The sequence below is a fragment of the Phyllobates terribilis genome, unplaced genomic scaffold (genome assembly GCF_046119375.1).
Source record: "Phyllobates terribilis strain yellow unplaced genomic scaffold, ASM4611937v1 Scaffold_13__5_contigs__length_258822181, whole genome shotgun sequence".
Lineage (NCBI taxonomy): Eukaryota > Metazoa > Chordata > Amphibia > Anura > Dendrobatidae > Phyllobates > Phyllobates terribilis.
In genome coordinates this window covers 126155453-126173178 of record NW_027362773.1, presented here as the reverse complement: position 1 = coordinate 126173178, position 17726 = coordinate 126155453, and the positions used below count along the sequence as shown (strand labels likewise).

The window sequence follows — 17726 nt, the reverse complement described above, 5'->3', positions numbered from 1 at the left end:
ATATTGGCCCACGGTGAGACTTTCCTGACGGAGGCGTAGCAACGATGATGCGGATGAGGTCTTCCGTCCGGGTTCGTCGAAGACTTTCCGGAAGGCCGTGAGAAAAGCAGGCAAGTTGGACACCAGGGGGTCTCCTCTCTCCCATAGAGGATTTAGCCAGGCCAGGGCCTCCCCGGTGAGATGGGACATGAGGAATGCAATTTTGGCTCGGTCGGAGTTAAACTGGTGGGACAATAGTTCAAAGTGCAGGGTGCACTGATTTATGAAGCCCCGAGCCTGGGCTGAGTCGCCTCCGAAGCGAGGAGGTGCAGAAAGCCGAGGTCCGGGGTAGGATATCATGGTGTTAGTGGACAGCGGAGCTGCCGGATTGCGAGACATGGCACTGGCGGAGGTTGTTGGTGGAACAGTCAGAGTGTCCAGGCGAGTATTGACATTCCGCAGGTGACCCAGAATGGACTCCTGTTGGGACCTTTGACGGGACAGTTCATGACACAGGTCCGAGAGCGAGGGAGCTTGGGTGCCACCGGGTTCCATGGCCCGAGCAAACTGTAACGGGTCTGGGAGGCGGAACCTCTGGGCTACTATACAAGGGAGCGGTCCTTGTAAGGGAGCGGGTGGCGACCAGGCAGGCAGTCACAGCAGGTGACCGGGACAGTCTCTGGGTGTACGGGCAGGAGGTCACGGCAAGTGATCAGGGCAGTCTCTGGAAGAACGGGCTGGAGGTCACGGCAAGTGACCGGGGCAGTCTCTGGAAGAACGGGCTGGAGGTCACGGCAAGTGACCGGGGCAGTCTCTAGGTAAAGGGTAGGTACGACTTGTGATGGCTGAACCTCCAGGTAGGCTAGCAAGGCAGATGGAGGATGTGTGCTCCCAGGTGAGCAAGCGAGAGTCTCTGGAATAGCAGGTGGTCACAGCACGTGACGGCGGAGCCTCCAGGTAGGCAAGCAGGCAGGTAGCGGAGAAGCGCTCCCAGGTGAGCGGGCAAGAGTCTCTGGAATAGCTGGTGGTCCCAGCACGTGACAGCGGAACCCCCGGGCAGGCAAGCAGGCAGGTAGTGGAGAAGCGCTCCCAGGTGAGCGGGCAAGAGTCTGGAATAGCTGGTGGTCACAGCACGTGACAGCGGAGCCTCCGGGCAGGCAAGCAGGCAGGTAGCGGAGAAGCGCTCCCAGGTGAGCGGGCAAGCTGGTCCATAGACAGACTGACCGGAGTTGTAAGGCAGACCGTCGGACCTCAGGCAAGCAGGCAGGTAGCTGATGTGCGCTCCCAGGTGAGCGGGCAAGTTGGTCCTTAGACAGACTGACCGGAGTTGTAAGGCAGACCGTCGGACCTCAGGCAGGCAGGCAGGTAACAGGAAATCAGGCAGGATTAGGACAGCAAGCTGGCAGGAATCTGGCAGGTAACTGGCAACGGGACCTGAGGGCTGAAGCAGAGTAGAACGGTGCAACAACATTGCTCGGGCACCTCCATTTTGGAGGAGGTGCCTTATATATGGTAAAGTCCTCCGGCCATTGGCCGGGGACTCCTTAGGACGGCGCACGCGGCCCCTTTAAGAGGAAGGGAGGGCGCGCGCGCGCGCCCTAAGCACAGTGACCGGGAAGGAGCGCGCGCTGCCAGCAGAGCGGGAGAGGGACGCAGGGCACGGAGCAGAGCGGTGAGGGGAACAGCGTCCCTGCCTAGCAGAGGGCAGGTACGCCGGCACTACAGTGAAGAGACAGATGGGTGCTCTTCAGTGCTCAGGACCTGAGAGGATCTGGAACTAATTGAAGTCGATGCGTTAGCTGCCATCCATCCGACAACGGCTTCAATTTGGTCCTCCCGCAGCAGTGGGGTACGGCTAGCTCCTACAAAGCTGCGCATAAAGGACTGTTCCCTGGTAAAACTGGGGGATGCTGAGTCACTGGTGCCCGCAGCAGGCACAGAATCCCCACGTCCTCTCCCTGCAGGCACAGAATCCTCACATCCTCTCCCTTCAGAAACTCCACGCCCACGCCCACTACCACATGCCTTACTCCCTGCCTTCTTCATCTTGGTAGACTGATAAAGATAGGCAGAAAAGTACTAAGGGCTTAGTGTGCTTATTCCTGAACAGCTGCTAACAGGTATAAGAAACACTAATTTTATAAAGTGTGGACTAGACTTTAATATGAGCTAATGTGGCCTACACAACTGTAAAGTGGAGTGTTTGGTGAACTTTATTTAGGTTTTTTTTTGTCACAAAAAGACACTGGATGTGCCCAAAGATGTAATACCGATAGTATCACAAACTTTTTGTAGCTATTACAATGTAGGAAGGTAACCTACAATGCAATAGATGAGGCTACAAAAAATAGGCTAATACTAATCTGTCTGGGGCTGCAGGGCACAATGCTGCAGAAAGGCTCCTCTAACTACTCCTATATAGTGTGTTTGGAACCAATTTAGCTGAATACGGATGGAACCACCACACTAATAGGAGATATCAGGAAACATTATGAATTGGCAAAAAAGGACAACGTATGAGGCAGTGACACACACTGAGTGCACTACAACCAGACGTGGCTGAAGCACACACTACAGGGTGAGCTGCACTCACACACCAGACCTTGCAGACAGCGGTGAACAGCACAGAGAACTGTGCACTAGTGCTGCAAGGCACAGCGATTTATAAAGTAGCTTGGGTAAAGCAGAATAGACCAAATAGGTAGCTAAAACTGTCCCTCAGAACAGCAGCGTCCTATCCCTAACTGAATTCACAGCAGAGTGAGCTCAAAATGGCGGCAGAGGCTTTTATAGTGCATCATGACATCATTTCAGCAGCCAATCACAGCCATGCCATTAGTTAAGATGCCTACATGCCTAACAGGATGTGCCCACACTTCTTAGGATCCTCATTGGCTGAATAAAATGAAACTGGCTCATTGCATTATGGGAACTTCCGATTCCGGTATACGATATTGCAAAAGTATCGGAATTAAGTATCGGAATTCCGATACCGCGAATATCGGCCGATACCCGATATTTCAGTATCGGAATGCTCAACACTACCAGTGACACATGATCAGTTGATCGTCATCGTGTCCTCATTTAGGGAAGGGGTTGTCCCGAATGGTAACCCCTGTTGGCCGGGCTCACACTGGCTTACTAAAGCAACCAAATGTTCAGAATTTCCTAGGAATTTGGTCAATAAAATGTTTTCTAAATCATAGCATCATTATAAGAATCACAGCAAGGGACACACAATCCAGCGCTTTTTCCTGAGATTTTTAGGTGAATGATGCAGTTCTGGAATCCCACTACTGACCCCCCATCTATACAATGTATGAGTGAGGTCGTAAGTGAAGAGTCCTACCTGGACTTGTTCCCTTCAAGCTGTCAGGCTCTAATGACACAAGATGGCTCAGGTGTTGCACTTGGCACATTCTATACCAATTGTGATGTCATATGATGTCTATGGTCTATGTGCTTTGTGATGTCATCAAAACTGCCTGTTTAACCCCTTCCCACCCAATGACATACTTTGATTGAATAGAGTGGATGCAGGTGTATGGATTGAGCTCAGGACTTGATGCTGCTCCACAGAAGGCAATTACTGGCTGTATTACACAGCCAACATCTGCTTCCAACAGCAGTGACCAGAGTGAGGTCCAGTTGCTGCTGTTAACCTGTTAAATGTCACTGTCAATCATTAACCGCAGCATTGAAATCACGCGATTCTGCCCAAGTGACTGTACAAGGCACCTATAAACCCCCTCAATACATCGCGGATGGCCGATGGGTTGCCATAGTATAGAGTACAAGCAATCAAATGATTGCAGGTTCAAGTCCCCTATGAGGATTAAAATAAAAATCAAAGTAAAAAATGTTTTTAAAAACCCATGCATGTTTGCTATTACTGTATTCGTTCTATCCTGGAGAATCATGTTGCCAGGTTATTTTTATTGTATAATTTTCACCATCCAAATGAAACCCAAAAACAGACAGACATCACTACTGTAAAAGCTGCCCCCCCATCCCCGCCCTTGCTGTGCCTTACTAACAACTAGGTGGCGCCTCACAGTCTATGAAGCATTGCTCCACTGGAAGCTGCCGGATTAGGCCAATTTCAGAGTATATTCACATGGAGCTTTTCTTGGGGCGTGTAGTTCAGGGCCAGATTCACTTCAGGCATCAGTCGCTCCGGCCATTGTCATCTCCTTAGAGACTTTTGTGTCCGTTGCATGGCTTGGGGGATAATTGCTGAAACCAGGTGACCCCCTGCTGGTCATATGTTTGTAACCATTTCTAATTCTACAGGTGTATTGTATTTGGATGATGATTCCTGACACATTTGTGCCTCTACTTTTGTCTTTCTGGTTCTACTCTTTAGGCAAACAAATGCTGTCACTTAACCCCTTCACAAACTTGGGATTTTCTGTTTTTCTTTATTGCTTCCCTTCTTCCCAGAGCTATAACTTTTTTTATTTTTCTATCAATATGGCCATGTGAGGGCTTGTTTTTTGTGGGACGAGTTTTACTTTTGAAACACACCATTGATTTTACCATATAGTATATCAGAAAACAGAAAAAAAACTTCCAAGTTTGATGAATTTGCAAAAAAAGTGCAATTCCACAATTGTTTTCTGTTTTTTTTATTTACCATGTTCACTATGTGGTAAACCTAACCTGCCATAATGATTCTCCAGGTCATTATGAGTGCGCAGATACCAAAGATGTATAGGTATTTATATATTTAAGTGGTGAAAAAAATTCCAAAATTTGAATGGAAAAAAGTTTTTGCGTTTGTCACCATTTTCTGAGACCCGTGGCATCTCCATTTTTCGGGATCTGGGACTGGATGAGGGCTTATTTTTTGCGAGTCGAGCTGATATTTTTATTAATACCATTTTGGAGTACATACGATGTTTTGATCGCTCCTTACTGCATTGTATTGCAATGTTGCTGGGACCAAAAAAACGTAATTCTGTCATTTTGATTTGTTTTTCTCATTACACCGTTTACCGACAAATTAATTGTTTTTATATTTTGATAGATGGGACGATTCTGAACCCGGCGATACCAAATATTTGTATTTTTTTTATTATTCTTTTATTTTGAATGGGGCAAAAAGGGGGTTGATTTGAACCTTTATATTTTTTTACACTTTTTACTGCCTTCAATAATCTCTTTAGGAGACTTGAAGCTGCGATCTTCTGATCGCCTGTGTTGCACATAGCGGGGCTTCAGCCCCGCTATGTGTAGCAGAAATGCTCATCACCTGTGAACGCCGGCCACAGGGCAGAGCTCATAGGAGATCAGCAATGATAACCACATGGGTCTCCTGCAGACTCCGGGGTTATCATACCAACCCATTGGCGCCCCGTGATCATATGACAGGGGCGCTGATGGGCGGAGCTAGTGATGCACATCCGGTTTGCGCAAGTTAAATGCCGCTGTCAGAGACTGACAGCAGAATTCAACAATTTTAACAGCCACGTGTGGATCGCGATTCCACCTGCGGCTGTTAGGGGCACATGACAGCTGATCAGATCACACACACACACACACACACACACACACACACACACACACACAGGTGCATCTCACTAAATTAGAATATCATCAAAAAAGTTAATTTATTTCAGTTCTTCAATACAAAAAGTGAATCTCCTTTATTATATAGAGTCATTACAAACAGAGTGATCTATTTCAAGTGTTTATTTCTGTTAATGTTGATGATTATGGCTTCCAGCCAATGAAAACACAAAAGTCATTATCTCAGTAAATTAAAATACTTTATAACAACAGCTTGAAAAATGTTTTTAAAATCAGAAATGTTGGCCTACTCAAATGTATGTTCAGTAAATGCACTCAATACTTGGTCGGGGCTCCTTTTACATCAATTACTGCATCAATGCGGCGTGGCATGGAGGCGATCAGCCTGTGGCCCTGCTGAGGTGTTATGGAAGCCCAGGTTGCTTTGATAGCAGCCTTCAGCTCGTCTGCATTGTTGGGTCTGGTGTCTCATCTTTCTCTTGACAATACCCCATAGATTCTCTAGATTCTCAGAGTTTGCTGCCAATCAAGCACAGTGATACTGTTGTTTGTAAACCCGGTATTGGTACTTTTGGCAGTGTGGACAGGTGCCAAGTCCTGCGGAAGAATGACATTTTCATTTCCAAAAAGCTTTACTTTTTGGAGATGCACTCTTTAACCCCCTTACAGATATCTGGACTTACACAGGGGCTTCCGGATTGGGGCTACGGAGCAATCTTCCATCAAGGGTGGTCAACGCATAGAGTCGTTACCTGGACATCAAAGTCACGGACAGAACTGGAAGTAAGAAGAATCATCAGTAAACAGGTTAAGATCAAAATGAGCATTAAAGAAGTAGTCCAGGCACTGAGCAACATATATGAACTAGAGGTAGTATAAGATATAGCTTGGAGTTTTAATAGGGTGTGGTGCTGTCCCATTGGTCAAAGCAGGGAGCTGATTACTGCAGCTGGACAGCACACACACTCACACTGGACGACACCATGGATTCCTGCCACATTAGCGTCTCTGGCTGGACCAAACAAAGCCTCTGGTCCTGGCATCTCCTCCAGCACCATCCACAGGATGAACACAGCAGCACCTGGTAACAGAAGCAGGTAAAGAAGGAGATGTTATAGTAAGACTAAAATTATATGCAGCTGCTTGGTCATAGAAACCCATAGCATGAAGCTCCTGGTGAATAGTTTTGTGTTGATGCTAATGCCAGAGGAGGTTTGGCAACTTTTCTGCCCTCTAATCCTCAGCACTCGGTGACCCCACTCTAACTTTACGGGGTCTCCATTTCATGGCTAAGTTGCTGCGGTTCCTTCCTCTTTCAATAATATCACTCACAGGGGATCAGGGAATATTTAGGAGAGAATAAATTTTACAAATAAACCTTTTGCAATGGTAGCATTAGATCCTATTAAATTCCCATATTTAAATTCAGTGAGCTCTTTGGCATGATCATTTTTAACAAATATTTGCAAAGGCAGATTACAAAGCAAGAGGCTTGATTTTTATACTCCTGAAGCAATGGGATTGAATGAAGAATCTGAATTCAATGATTAGGAGGTGGGTCCTATTACTTTAGTTCATATTGTATAGGAATGACGCAAGGTCAGGTGGAATTGCTAAAAAAGAATGCAGTAAAAATATTTAAATGTTTCACATTAAATTTTGCTACATCTTTCAGACTGTAATTTTGCTCACTGTGTAAATCACAGAATGCAGATATTATATAACTATGTCCAATATTTTCAAAATATTTCATATTTTTGTGTGTCAAAATTACAAGTTCATTTACAACTTGCTGCATTTTTTTCCCCAATCATTATACTAAGTGTAAAAATAGAACATTGTAGAACAAGTTAAAAAAACAACAACTGTATTTTAAAGTGTAGCTCTACTTTATGCCTGAAGTTGTATGGAGTTTGAATTTCATGGCCTTTTCATTATCAGTGGGGCTCCTAGAAATTAGACCCCTAGAGATCAGAAAATAAAGGCATATTTTTATATACTTTTTTTATATCATATGAATACTCCCTTTACAGCAGGAATGTCAAAATCAAACGCACAAAGGGCCAAAATGAAAAACTTGGACAAAGTTGCGGGCCAACCAGTATATAGAATAATGGGGCCCCACATAGTCCTCCATATAGAATAATGGGGCCCCACATAGTCCTCCATATAGAATAATGGGGCCCCACATAGTCCTCCATACAGTATAATGGCCCCACATAGTCCTCCATACAGAATAATGGGCCCCACATAGGGGTGACTGTTCTTGTGTCACAGCCCAAATATAACCAACCTGTGGGCCAGATTTCGCCTAGAGCTTTATGTTTTAGGACATCTTTACTAAGAGGAGTCACCTGTGCACCAATAAAAGTACTCCATATTTTAATGTCAAAAATATTCCACATGAGGCATAACCTAAGGGTCTTCAGTTACCCAGACTCTGGGTTTTGGGGTTAGTAAATTTCAGAGATGTCCAGGATGCTGGCTGCAAAAGTGAAGACTGCTCTGGTTTGGATGTCACAGAGGACTGGACCTGGGATATTGGCAGCACAAAGCTTTTCAACTTTAGTGATAATCCGACCAATGTTGGATCACAATGCACGGATTGGCCGCAGTTCTCCTGACCCGAGAATGACAGCTTCATGTATATCTATGAAGCTATCACACTTGGGTCAGGAGATGTGCGGCCAATCCGTGCATTGCGATCCGCCATGGGACCGATTTATCACAGACATCTGAAACAGCTCTTAGGGATTGGCAGACTAGTTGAGTTTGACAGGTACAGCGAGCACTGTCATGATGCTGATTAGTCAAAACTGTACAAGGTGCTGTGGCTTAGTTGGTTAAAGCGCCTGTCTAGTAAACAGGAGATCCTGAGTTCGAATCTCAGCAGTGCCTTATCTTTTACTTCTAGATAAGAAAGATTCTTCAGTCACCTCCAGTTTCTTTTTAATTGTTTAGAATTCTTTGAAATATCAAATGAAGTAATAATCACCTTACAAGACCCTGTCATCTCCCAACCTCGGGTCTTATTGTTCCACGGATGACTTCTTGAGACAGACATGTGAGCACTGGTGACAATCACTTGCCACTTGACTATTAGAGGCAGTGATTCGCTGTTGTGGTCATACATCTATGTCAACAAGTCCTCACTATTGCAAGAAGAAAAGAGGACCATGAGGGAACCCAGGAACCTAACACAGAAAAGGAAACATCCCTCCATCTCTGCAGGATTAAAAAAATAATAATAATAATCAGAGATCTAAAGTCAAGTGCAAGTCTCCCTTACTCCATGATAGCCAGGAAAAGTGCTAAAGAAAAAAATAAATTCCACTACCAGGATTTGTATCTCACATCTGCAGGACAGGTTCTTATATTTGTGTCACGCAGTTCTGAAAATAGACCACCAATAGCAAACATCTGGAAACTCCTTTTAATTAGTAACTTAGTTATTGCTTGCTGATTTCTATAAGGTAGTATTCACACCGGGAAGTTAAAAATCATGTCGTATACAGTAGTTTGTATTTTAGGTTTCCCCATTGAAAATCACTTGTAAAAGCGTAATTTGCTCTTTGTGTGAATGTGGCTTTATATGTATATTTTCATCTTTCTGTTCAGTGTTCTGCATCATTTAATCTCAGCAGTCAAAAAGGACATCCTGCTTCCAATGTTCATGTTACTTTGTAATGCAAAGTCCGCAGCTCAGATAACCCGTATATTTGATTAATAACTTGCCTAGAAAAGCTGAATCCTTGGAATAAATTCAATTTAATGTGTCTGTATACACCTGTATGTAATATTTGCATAAATTCTGATATATTTCTGCGATACTGTGCCCACCTCTGTAAATTATGGGAATATTTTCTACTGTGATATTTACATAAAAGCAAATAATAAGAATATTTAAAGGCACTGGATGATCACACATAATATAAAAGAGCATATCGTATTAAATAGTGGGATTCATTATACCACATAGGTATTTTCCTGTACAATATCCCTTTATCATACCCCACACATTACCCCTTTAGTGCCACTTCATATTATCTCTAAAAAGCCCTCATAAATAAAACGTACCTGTACTGTACCTGGCACACCATCCAAGGACGTAGGCGTGGGAAGCCCTTTAACTGCCATGTGTGGTGCCTGCAACACAGTAAGGACCTGAATAGATTGGAATGGCAATTCTATGTGTATGTTGGGTTCTGTTCACATTCAGTATTTGTAAGCCAAAAGCCACCAGTAGGATAAGTGTACATCACATTGATGTCAAGGGCTCCATAGCTCAGGGGTTAGAGCACTGGTCTTGTAAACCAGGGGTCGCGAGTTCAAATCTCGCTGGGGCCTGTGGTAACTTTATTGCTGATTTCATGTAGGGGCTTAACACTTTCAGTAAACACTTGCAGTCATGTAAATGAACAAAGCCACATAGTACCATCCATCCGCCCCTAATCTTCGGTGTTTGTGTAAACGTCACAACGAGTACCTCTGAGCTCAGTGGTTTGTACCATCTGCAGTGGCAGTGATTGTTTGCAGCGGTTATATGTACTGTAGTCAGGACTTTTTTAAAGGGAATCTGTCACCCCCTCGGAGTTATCAGACCGCTACTATGGGCATACAGGGTATAGAAAAGTAAATCTATGTTTACCTGTATGGCCCATGGTAGAGGTCTGATTGCAGAGGAAAAGTAGTTTTATCTTTTTGGTTTTCAACAAGCTTGGCGTCCGGTGGACACCCGGCCTGGTTTGTATGAGCACAGTGACGCAGAAAACCTTCTTGTTATGCGCAGGGAGTCACTGGAGAGGAAGTCACAGTGACTCCCCGGCGCCTGCTCAATAGAGCACTGCGGCACTGTGCTCATACAAACCCGGTCGGGAGGATACAAAGCGCAATCTATAAGAGCCGCGCTTTGCACATGCGCCAGGAGGTGAGGAAGGAAAGCGCACGTCACAGCGCCCTGTGACATGCGGGGGAGGGAGAGAGAATGGTAACTAGGCTGATAGGTGGCGATTTAGGGGAATAATAATCAGATAGGCGGGCATTGCTTGGCGTCCCCCGGACGCCAAGCCTGTTGAAAACCAAAAAGATAAAACTACATTTCTCTGCAATCAGACCTCTGCTATGGGCCATACGGGTAAGTATAGATTTACTTTTCCATACCCTGTATGTGACTCGCCCCCTGGGCTGCGTTTGTGCACGTGTGTGGGCTACCCGGAACCAGGTCTCTGGGGGGTTGTAGTCTCCGTGGCGGTGACCCAGTCCCGTGGCTCAGGGTGGTCAAACCAGTGGCAGTCTTTTATGGGTTTTAGGTTAATTGTCCGACTACGCCACCCGTGGATTGCGGTCAGTGCGGACCGCCGCTGCAAAGCAGACCGCTGGGGCTGATGGTGTATGCAGCTGAGGTAGTGTGACTCCCCACGGGAAGAGTGCAGCCCCAGGGCAGAGAATGTGGATGATGGGAGTGATGGTGCACGGGCGTCCCAGCACTAGTAGTGCTGGTGCGGCGATGAAGCACAGAGACGTGGGGTTGCAGTTCAAGTTCTTTACTCACAGTTCTTTATGTCCCAAGTCATTCCGCGGGCAATGACTGCCCAAGCAGTGCTGCGTCCACCAGGCAGGGGGGGGCTCGGTCAACCCCCAGGCAATTCCAGAGTGTGTCACAGGACTCCCTTCTACTCCTTTCTCTGGCCATGCCCCACCAGTGACACTACGTCTGTCCAGCTCCCGCAGGCCTTCTCTTGGGAGGGCTTCGTGCTCACCTCCCTGACCCTATGTAGTATGCCTTTCTAGTAGATGTAGTGAGGGGTCGCACCAAGATATGATCGCGACCGCCGCTCCTTGGCTGAGGATTGGTCGCCTCTACCAACTTGGGATCCGGTACCCTGTTCTGCCAACCCGTCACCCGCAATCTCCTGGGTCTTTGGGGTTCCTTCTGCCCTCGTGTCTCTGGGCCTCTCTGGGTGTTCTGTTCCTTTCTTCCTTTCCTTTCTGTTCCTTGCTGTTTCTGTTCCTCTCCTCTGGCTCTGGCCTTCACTCTAGGCCTGCCTCGTGGAGCTGGGCCCAGACTGAGCCGTAGCTCCCTGTCAGCCCTCTCTGGCTGAACTCCTCTTCTCTCCGCACTGACTGTCTGAACTTCTCTTCTTTCAGTGCTGGCTGGCCTCACAGGCTAGGCCCGCCTCCGGAGCAGAGCTCCACAGAGGCCCTGCTCTGTCACTTCCTCTCTCAGACTGAACACTGTTCTAAGATGGTGCCCACCTCTTATATCTCCCTCTCTGTGTATGAGCCCAGGTGACTTGCAACCAATGGGCTCCTACCTATGCCCAGAGACCGTCCCCTCCTGCTCCTACATCACTGGGTTTTCCTCCCCCCTCCCCACTCCAGCCAGGGACAGATTCTGTCGTGCCTGCACTTCTGTCTAGTGGGAGCGCCGTTGAGCTGTCCCTCGGAAATGGGGTGTGTGTGATGCATGCAGCTTACTGAGTCTTGGTCCACACTCCATCCTTACCCGGGAGTGGAATATCACACCTCTGAGGTGCATTACCCCTGTAGCGGCCGAACCCTCGGGGCGCTACATATGCCCATAGTAGAGGTCCGATATCTCCCAGGGGTTGACAGATTCCATTTTTTTAAAGCCAGTTGTGTATTCAGTGGCTTTGAAAGAGATGGCACTGCGGGAAGGAGATAGACCGGCAGAGACTGTGTGATGTTCTGCTTGGAAACCTTGGTTCTTGACATTCATAAAAAACTACTTTAACACAACTCACCCTCCTAAACATTTTGACATACCAATGCCGTTCCTCCCCCCTTTTAGCGGGGTAATGTGCCCTGTAACACTGCAAAAATTGTTCCGGAATGGTTTGAAGAACAGGAGTTCAAGGTTGTGACTTGACCAGCAAAATCCCCAGGATCCCATTGCATATGCTGGAAAAACTAGTTCAAGTTTAATCCACAGAGTGTCACGGGTGTGTCAGAGGTGACAGTCGTCCTGCGGTGGGTTGCAGGAGATCTCCACGTTTGGCATTGCAGACAGCTGCTTAGATAGGAGGCTGTATTTAGGATCGAGTGACTACCTCTCTCTTGCTAATTTGTTCTCTGGCCTGGGTGTATATATACCTGGTGTGTCTGAGAGGGCGCCGCTGGTTATATTAATTTCTACCTGTGAGGCTTAGCAGGAGCAGTGCCTCGTCCTCTCTGGAGCTTGAGGCTGTGTGCACATTTGGAGTTCATCTAAAGTTAAGCCATTTTCCCCTGTTTTGTCTACCCTTGTTGTTTTTAGAGTTATAGTGGACGTTGACTAGTGCTCATCTCCTTACATCCCTAGCCGTAGCCATACGCCAAAGAAAGTAGGGCGAGGCACGCGATCGGTGATAGCTGAGGAGGCTATATAGGGACGTTAGTTGTGAAAGGGTGACGCTAGACCAGACTAGGAGGTCTCCACTTCCCCCTTTCCCTAGTGTCTGGGCTCCCTCTCCCTTTTCCCACTGTGTTGCACTTACACCTGACGTGACACTAAGGCTCTGTCTCACAACTTGCATAATTTACAGGCTCACGCCTTCATAAGCCTGATCTGTTCTAGCACAAGGGGTTCTGCACAATATTAATCAGTGGAGGCATAACTATAGTAGGTGCAGGGGCTATAATCGCACCCGGGCCATGAAACCTGGGGGCGCTAAAGGTTCCACTGGCCACATGTTAAGACTATTAACATTAAATTTTGCTTTAGGGCACATGACCTACAAGTTACACCACTGTTAATCAGGTAGTTTTAGCATTATGGATTATCGGTGAAGTACATTAAAGATATGTGCACAAGTTGAGTATTTGCAGCAGGCTTTTGTTTCTGGAAAAACAAAGTGTTGGTAGGAAAAATACACACTTTTGATGCCCTTTTACTTAAGTTTTTTTTTTTTTTTTTCCTATTCATTTTGAATGGATGAAAATGGTGCAAAAACGCTAAGAGAATTGACATGCTACAGATTTGAAAAGACAGTTTTTAGTTCAAATCTGCAAAGAAATCTCATTCACTTTGCAGGTGAATGCTGGGTTTTTTTTTTCTATAGCAAAAACGAGTGGAAAAAAACTCTGCGTGTGAACAAGTCCTAAGAGTTTCCGACCTGAATTTAGATTCCATCCAGGTCAAAATGATGGGTAACACTGATACCAATTATGTTTGTAAATTCAGAAAAATATCAATTTTTGTACCGTGTCAGCCGGTACATAGAAAAATATTAAGATTTGAGAGTCCTCAGTGGTTGATACCTTTTTAATGGCTAACTGAAAAGATGGGAGCAAGTTGCAAGTTTTTGAGACTACTCAGAATGATGAAGAGGCCTGAGTAGTCTCGAAAGCTTGCAAATTGTTACCTTTTAATGGCTAACTGAAAAGATGGTATCAACCACTGAGGACTCTCATCAAGTCCTTGACTGTTTACATATAAAACTGTCATGTAATGGGCTGGCACTTTATTTCTAGCTGATTATTGTCCTGACATGAGAGTAATGTAAATTCACAAAATTGGTAATCTCATTCCAGTAATCTAATATTTAAAAAGCTAAAGAAATAACTTGTAAGCAATACTTTATTATTCACCTGGGCTAAAATCTACTTGTAGTGATGTATCTGCACCTGTCAACTTAAGCTGTGGTCTTTTACCGCAATGCAAAAGGTGAAGTCCGGTTCAAATCTGCAGATTTTCCAAAATGAAATCACAGCAAAATCAAAGTTTAGTGCAGATTTTGGCACTACATATTTTGAATCCAGAAATTCCACCACGGATAAATTCCATGTATACGTATGAGGTCTGACGGAGGCTTTATAACATGATGTGAACAGGGTCAAAGGGAAAAAAAAAGAACAATTCCTCTCCTCTTCTCTTTTTTGAAATTTTTGGCTAATAGAGACTTAGGCTGCGTGCACACGATGCGTTTTTCATGCGTTTCCGCTGCAGAATTTCCGCAGCGGAAACGCATCAAAAACGCATGGTAATCCGCACCCCATGGTCCCCAATGGCATTCCGCAATGTCAATGCACATGCTGCAGATTTTTCCGCAGCGTTTCTGCAGCGCTCATAAATCCGCAGCATGTTCATTAATTTTGCGGAAGGGGCCGCCATTGACTTGCATTGAGACGCATAGAATCCATGTCTGTACATTTGTACAAGCGGATAATATGCGTTTCAATGTGCGGATGGTACCCAGTTCTGGAGGAGAGAAGACTCTCATCCAGACCTGGGTACCATTGTACCTGTAAAAAAAAAAGAATAAAATAATAAATAAAGTTTATATTCACCTGGCCGGCGGCCCCTGCAGCGCTTCTCCTTCCAGGACCTGAGATGACGTCGCGGTCATGTGACCGCAGGCTGTCTCGCGAGATGCCGGCAAGCCAGGAAGGAACCAGGAAGGAGCGCGACAGCACACGCCGGGGCATCGGAGGGAAGTATAGCTTTATTACTTTTATTTTTACGGTCACACTATATAAATCCATGCTGTTTGCATGGATTTATACAGTGTGACCTAGTTGTCAAGCACTTTCCAAGTGATTCTATCGCCTGGAAAGTGCTTGTCAGTCCGCATGCGGAAATACATGCGTTAACGCATGTGGATACGTATGTGAATCCGCATGTATTCTGCAGGAAAAACGCATGTACAGTCTGCATGCGTTTTTTCTGCCAGGGAGATGCAGAAATTTTCTGCTTCATTTCTGCATCGTGGGCACATAGCCTTAAAGGGGACCGTTCACCAGATTTTTCATGTTGAACTGCACACAGGATGCAATAGTTGTTGCAAGCGGAATAAGGCCTCATTCAGACATTCGCACTGTCTCCATTTTTTTCACGAATCGAACACGTCTCCATCATAATCTATGGTGATATTTGCATGTCCATGTTTTTTCATTGACCATGTGTCAATGAAAAACTCACACATGTCTGTTTTTTACAGTATCATGGATGACCAGGGCCAATACAAGTCTGAGTCTGTGAAAAACACATACAGCACATAGTTGGCCTATGGAGTCTAGCCAGGATATATGGTAGATATGAAACAATGGTAAGTATTTAAATATCAATGTATATCTAAATCCTAAATTTATCATATTCATCTGTGGTCTAACCACAAGCTGAAAACATATGTATAAATAAGTGCAAGTGCAGTATCCACATGCTGCGAATATCGCTATGATGGGAATAATACAGCCAAAGAACTCAATGAATATAAAGGATATGTAAATAGTGTTATAAACCTTAATAGGCTGGTCCTTGTTTTACGTTCCTGCTCCTGTGGTCATGTGTTCCCAACACCCGACGACGTTTCGCCTCATGTTTCTTCGGGGGGGCTTCTTAAAAACTGCATCAGTTCTTCTAGTTATTTGTCACTTGCCCACAGTGAAGGAACATCGTTGAGAAGTAACCACAGATCTGCGGATGTGCAAATCCTCCTGTCTCTTCATGTAATCCCAGACAGACTCGATGAATACGAGTTCAGGGCTCTGTTGTGCCATATAATTCCATCTAAAACTCCTTGCTCTTCTTTACACTGACAATGTTTTCCTTCCTATCCTCTCCTATTTGGTTTGTCCCTGCTATACCTTCCCTGTTTCCAACTCTGTAGTTTTGTGAGTGTATTTATATGAGTGTAGTTTTCTTTTATCCCTGTCTGTTTACCCCTGGCTGGTTTGTGTTTTCCTATTCACTTCTGACACACACCTCCCTGCATGGGGAAGGGGATAGATCAGTATTAATATAGGAGCAGAGCAAGGTACGAGACACTGGCGTCTCTGCCATCAGGAGTAATCCAGGAGACAGGGATAGACTAGGGTTCCCCTAGCTCGAGGGAGTGAGTAGGTGCCCATTGTCCCTGGTAATAACATGACAGTGGATTTCTCTGTAAAAAGACTTTGGATCGCAGATATCAAGGTATAATTTTATGGAACTTTCTATGACCTATGTACCCATATAATTGGCTTATGAGAATTAATTCCCTTTAAGCATTATATTGAATGAGCCCCAGAAAATGCTTCAGGGACAACATGGAAGCAACAACCATACTAGCTAATATCTTTTAATCCCCAGAAGACAAAAAACTTAGTCAGATCTTAATTGACAAGTTTGAAAATTCTGCCAGATTACTTTGTATTTTGTATCACAATCATCGTACGTAGAGAGACAGGTTTGTGGATGAGATCAGGTCACGATAGAAGATTCAGGAAAGTTAGAGTATAGATAAAGAAAGTAACACTACTCAACATGGAAGTGAAAATCTCTATGCAAATAAAATTCTGCTATTCCTTCTATCAGCAATAGTCTAAAGCTTAGATGGTTGCTGGCTGATCCCTCGTTCATCCGACAACTGACTCTGTTTCTCCTTTAAATCCAATGGGGAAAGAGTGTAAGCCTATGATGGTGGCTTATCTACCAGGAGAATAAAAGGGTTGTGACTTTGAATTTACTGTACATGCACATCAGATGTTTAGCCAGTGCCACCAAAATTTATGGGCTTGGGTGGCTTTATGGGGGCTTTGAAGGTATGTCCACCTACAAAATGTTTTATTTTTTTCATTTCACTTATCTACTCCTGGTAAAAGATCATAGGACGCACCTAGGTTTTAGAGGAGGAAGATGCAAAAAATGTGGTCACGATGCACTGTTAAGGGGGAGCGGATCTGCTGCTGACACTGGTATAGTAATAATGTCCCCCAATTCTGATAATATCCCCCATCCTGGTAGATATGCCCCCCCTTCCTATTATATGTGGAACCCCTCCATCCTGGTATGCATGGCACCCCTCCATCCTGGTATGCATGGCACCCCTCCATCCTGGTATGCATGGCACCCCTCCTGTCTTATCCTGGTAGGCATGGCACCCCTCATGCCTTATCCTGGTAGGCATGGCACCCCTCATGCCTTATCCTGGTAGGCATGGCACCCCTCATGCCTTATCCTGGTATGCATGGCACCCCTCATGCCTTATCCTGGTATGCATGGCACCCCTCATCCCTATATATATATTTTGGAGGAAAAAAGTGCATCTTATAGACCGAAAGGGCTCTCTTGCCTGTTTGGAGATATGGACATTGGACATATGCATGTACAGTGGCATGTTAAAGTTTGGGCACCCCTGGTCAAAATTACTGTTAACAGTTAAGCAAGTTGAAATGATCTCTAAAAAGGCTAAAGATGACACATATCCTTTGTATATTAGGCAAAAAAAAATTAAATT

At 45.2% G+C, this 17726-nt stretch overlaps 2 non-coding genes across 2 annotated transcripts; both read left to right on the top strand.

The window, feature by feature from the left end:
- The first annotated feature begins 8335 nt into the window (after positions 1–8335).
- TRNAT-AGU (transfer RNA threonine (anticodon AGU)) lies at positions 8336–8409 on the top strand. The gene has a single exon. It is a non-coding gene; the product is annotated as a tRNA-Thr (tRNA).
- A 1376-nt stretch (positions 8410–9785) lies between these two features.
- Positions 9786–9858, top strand: TRNAT-UGU (transfer RNA threonine (anticodon UGU)). The gene has a single exon. It is a non-coding gene; the product is annotated as a tRNA-Thr (tRNA).
- Positions 9859–17726: the final 7868 nt, after the last annotated feature.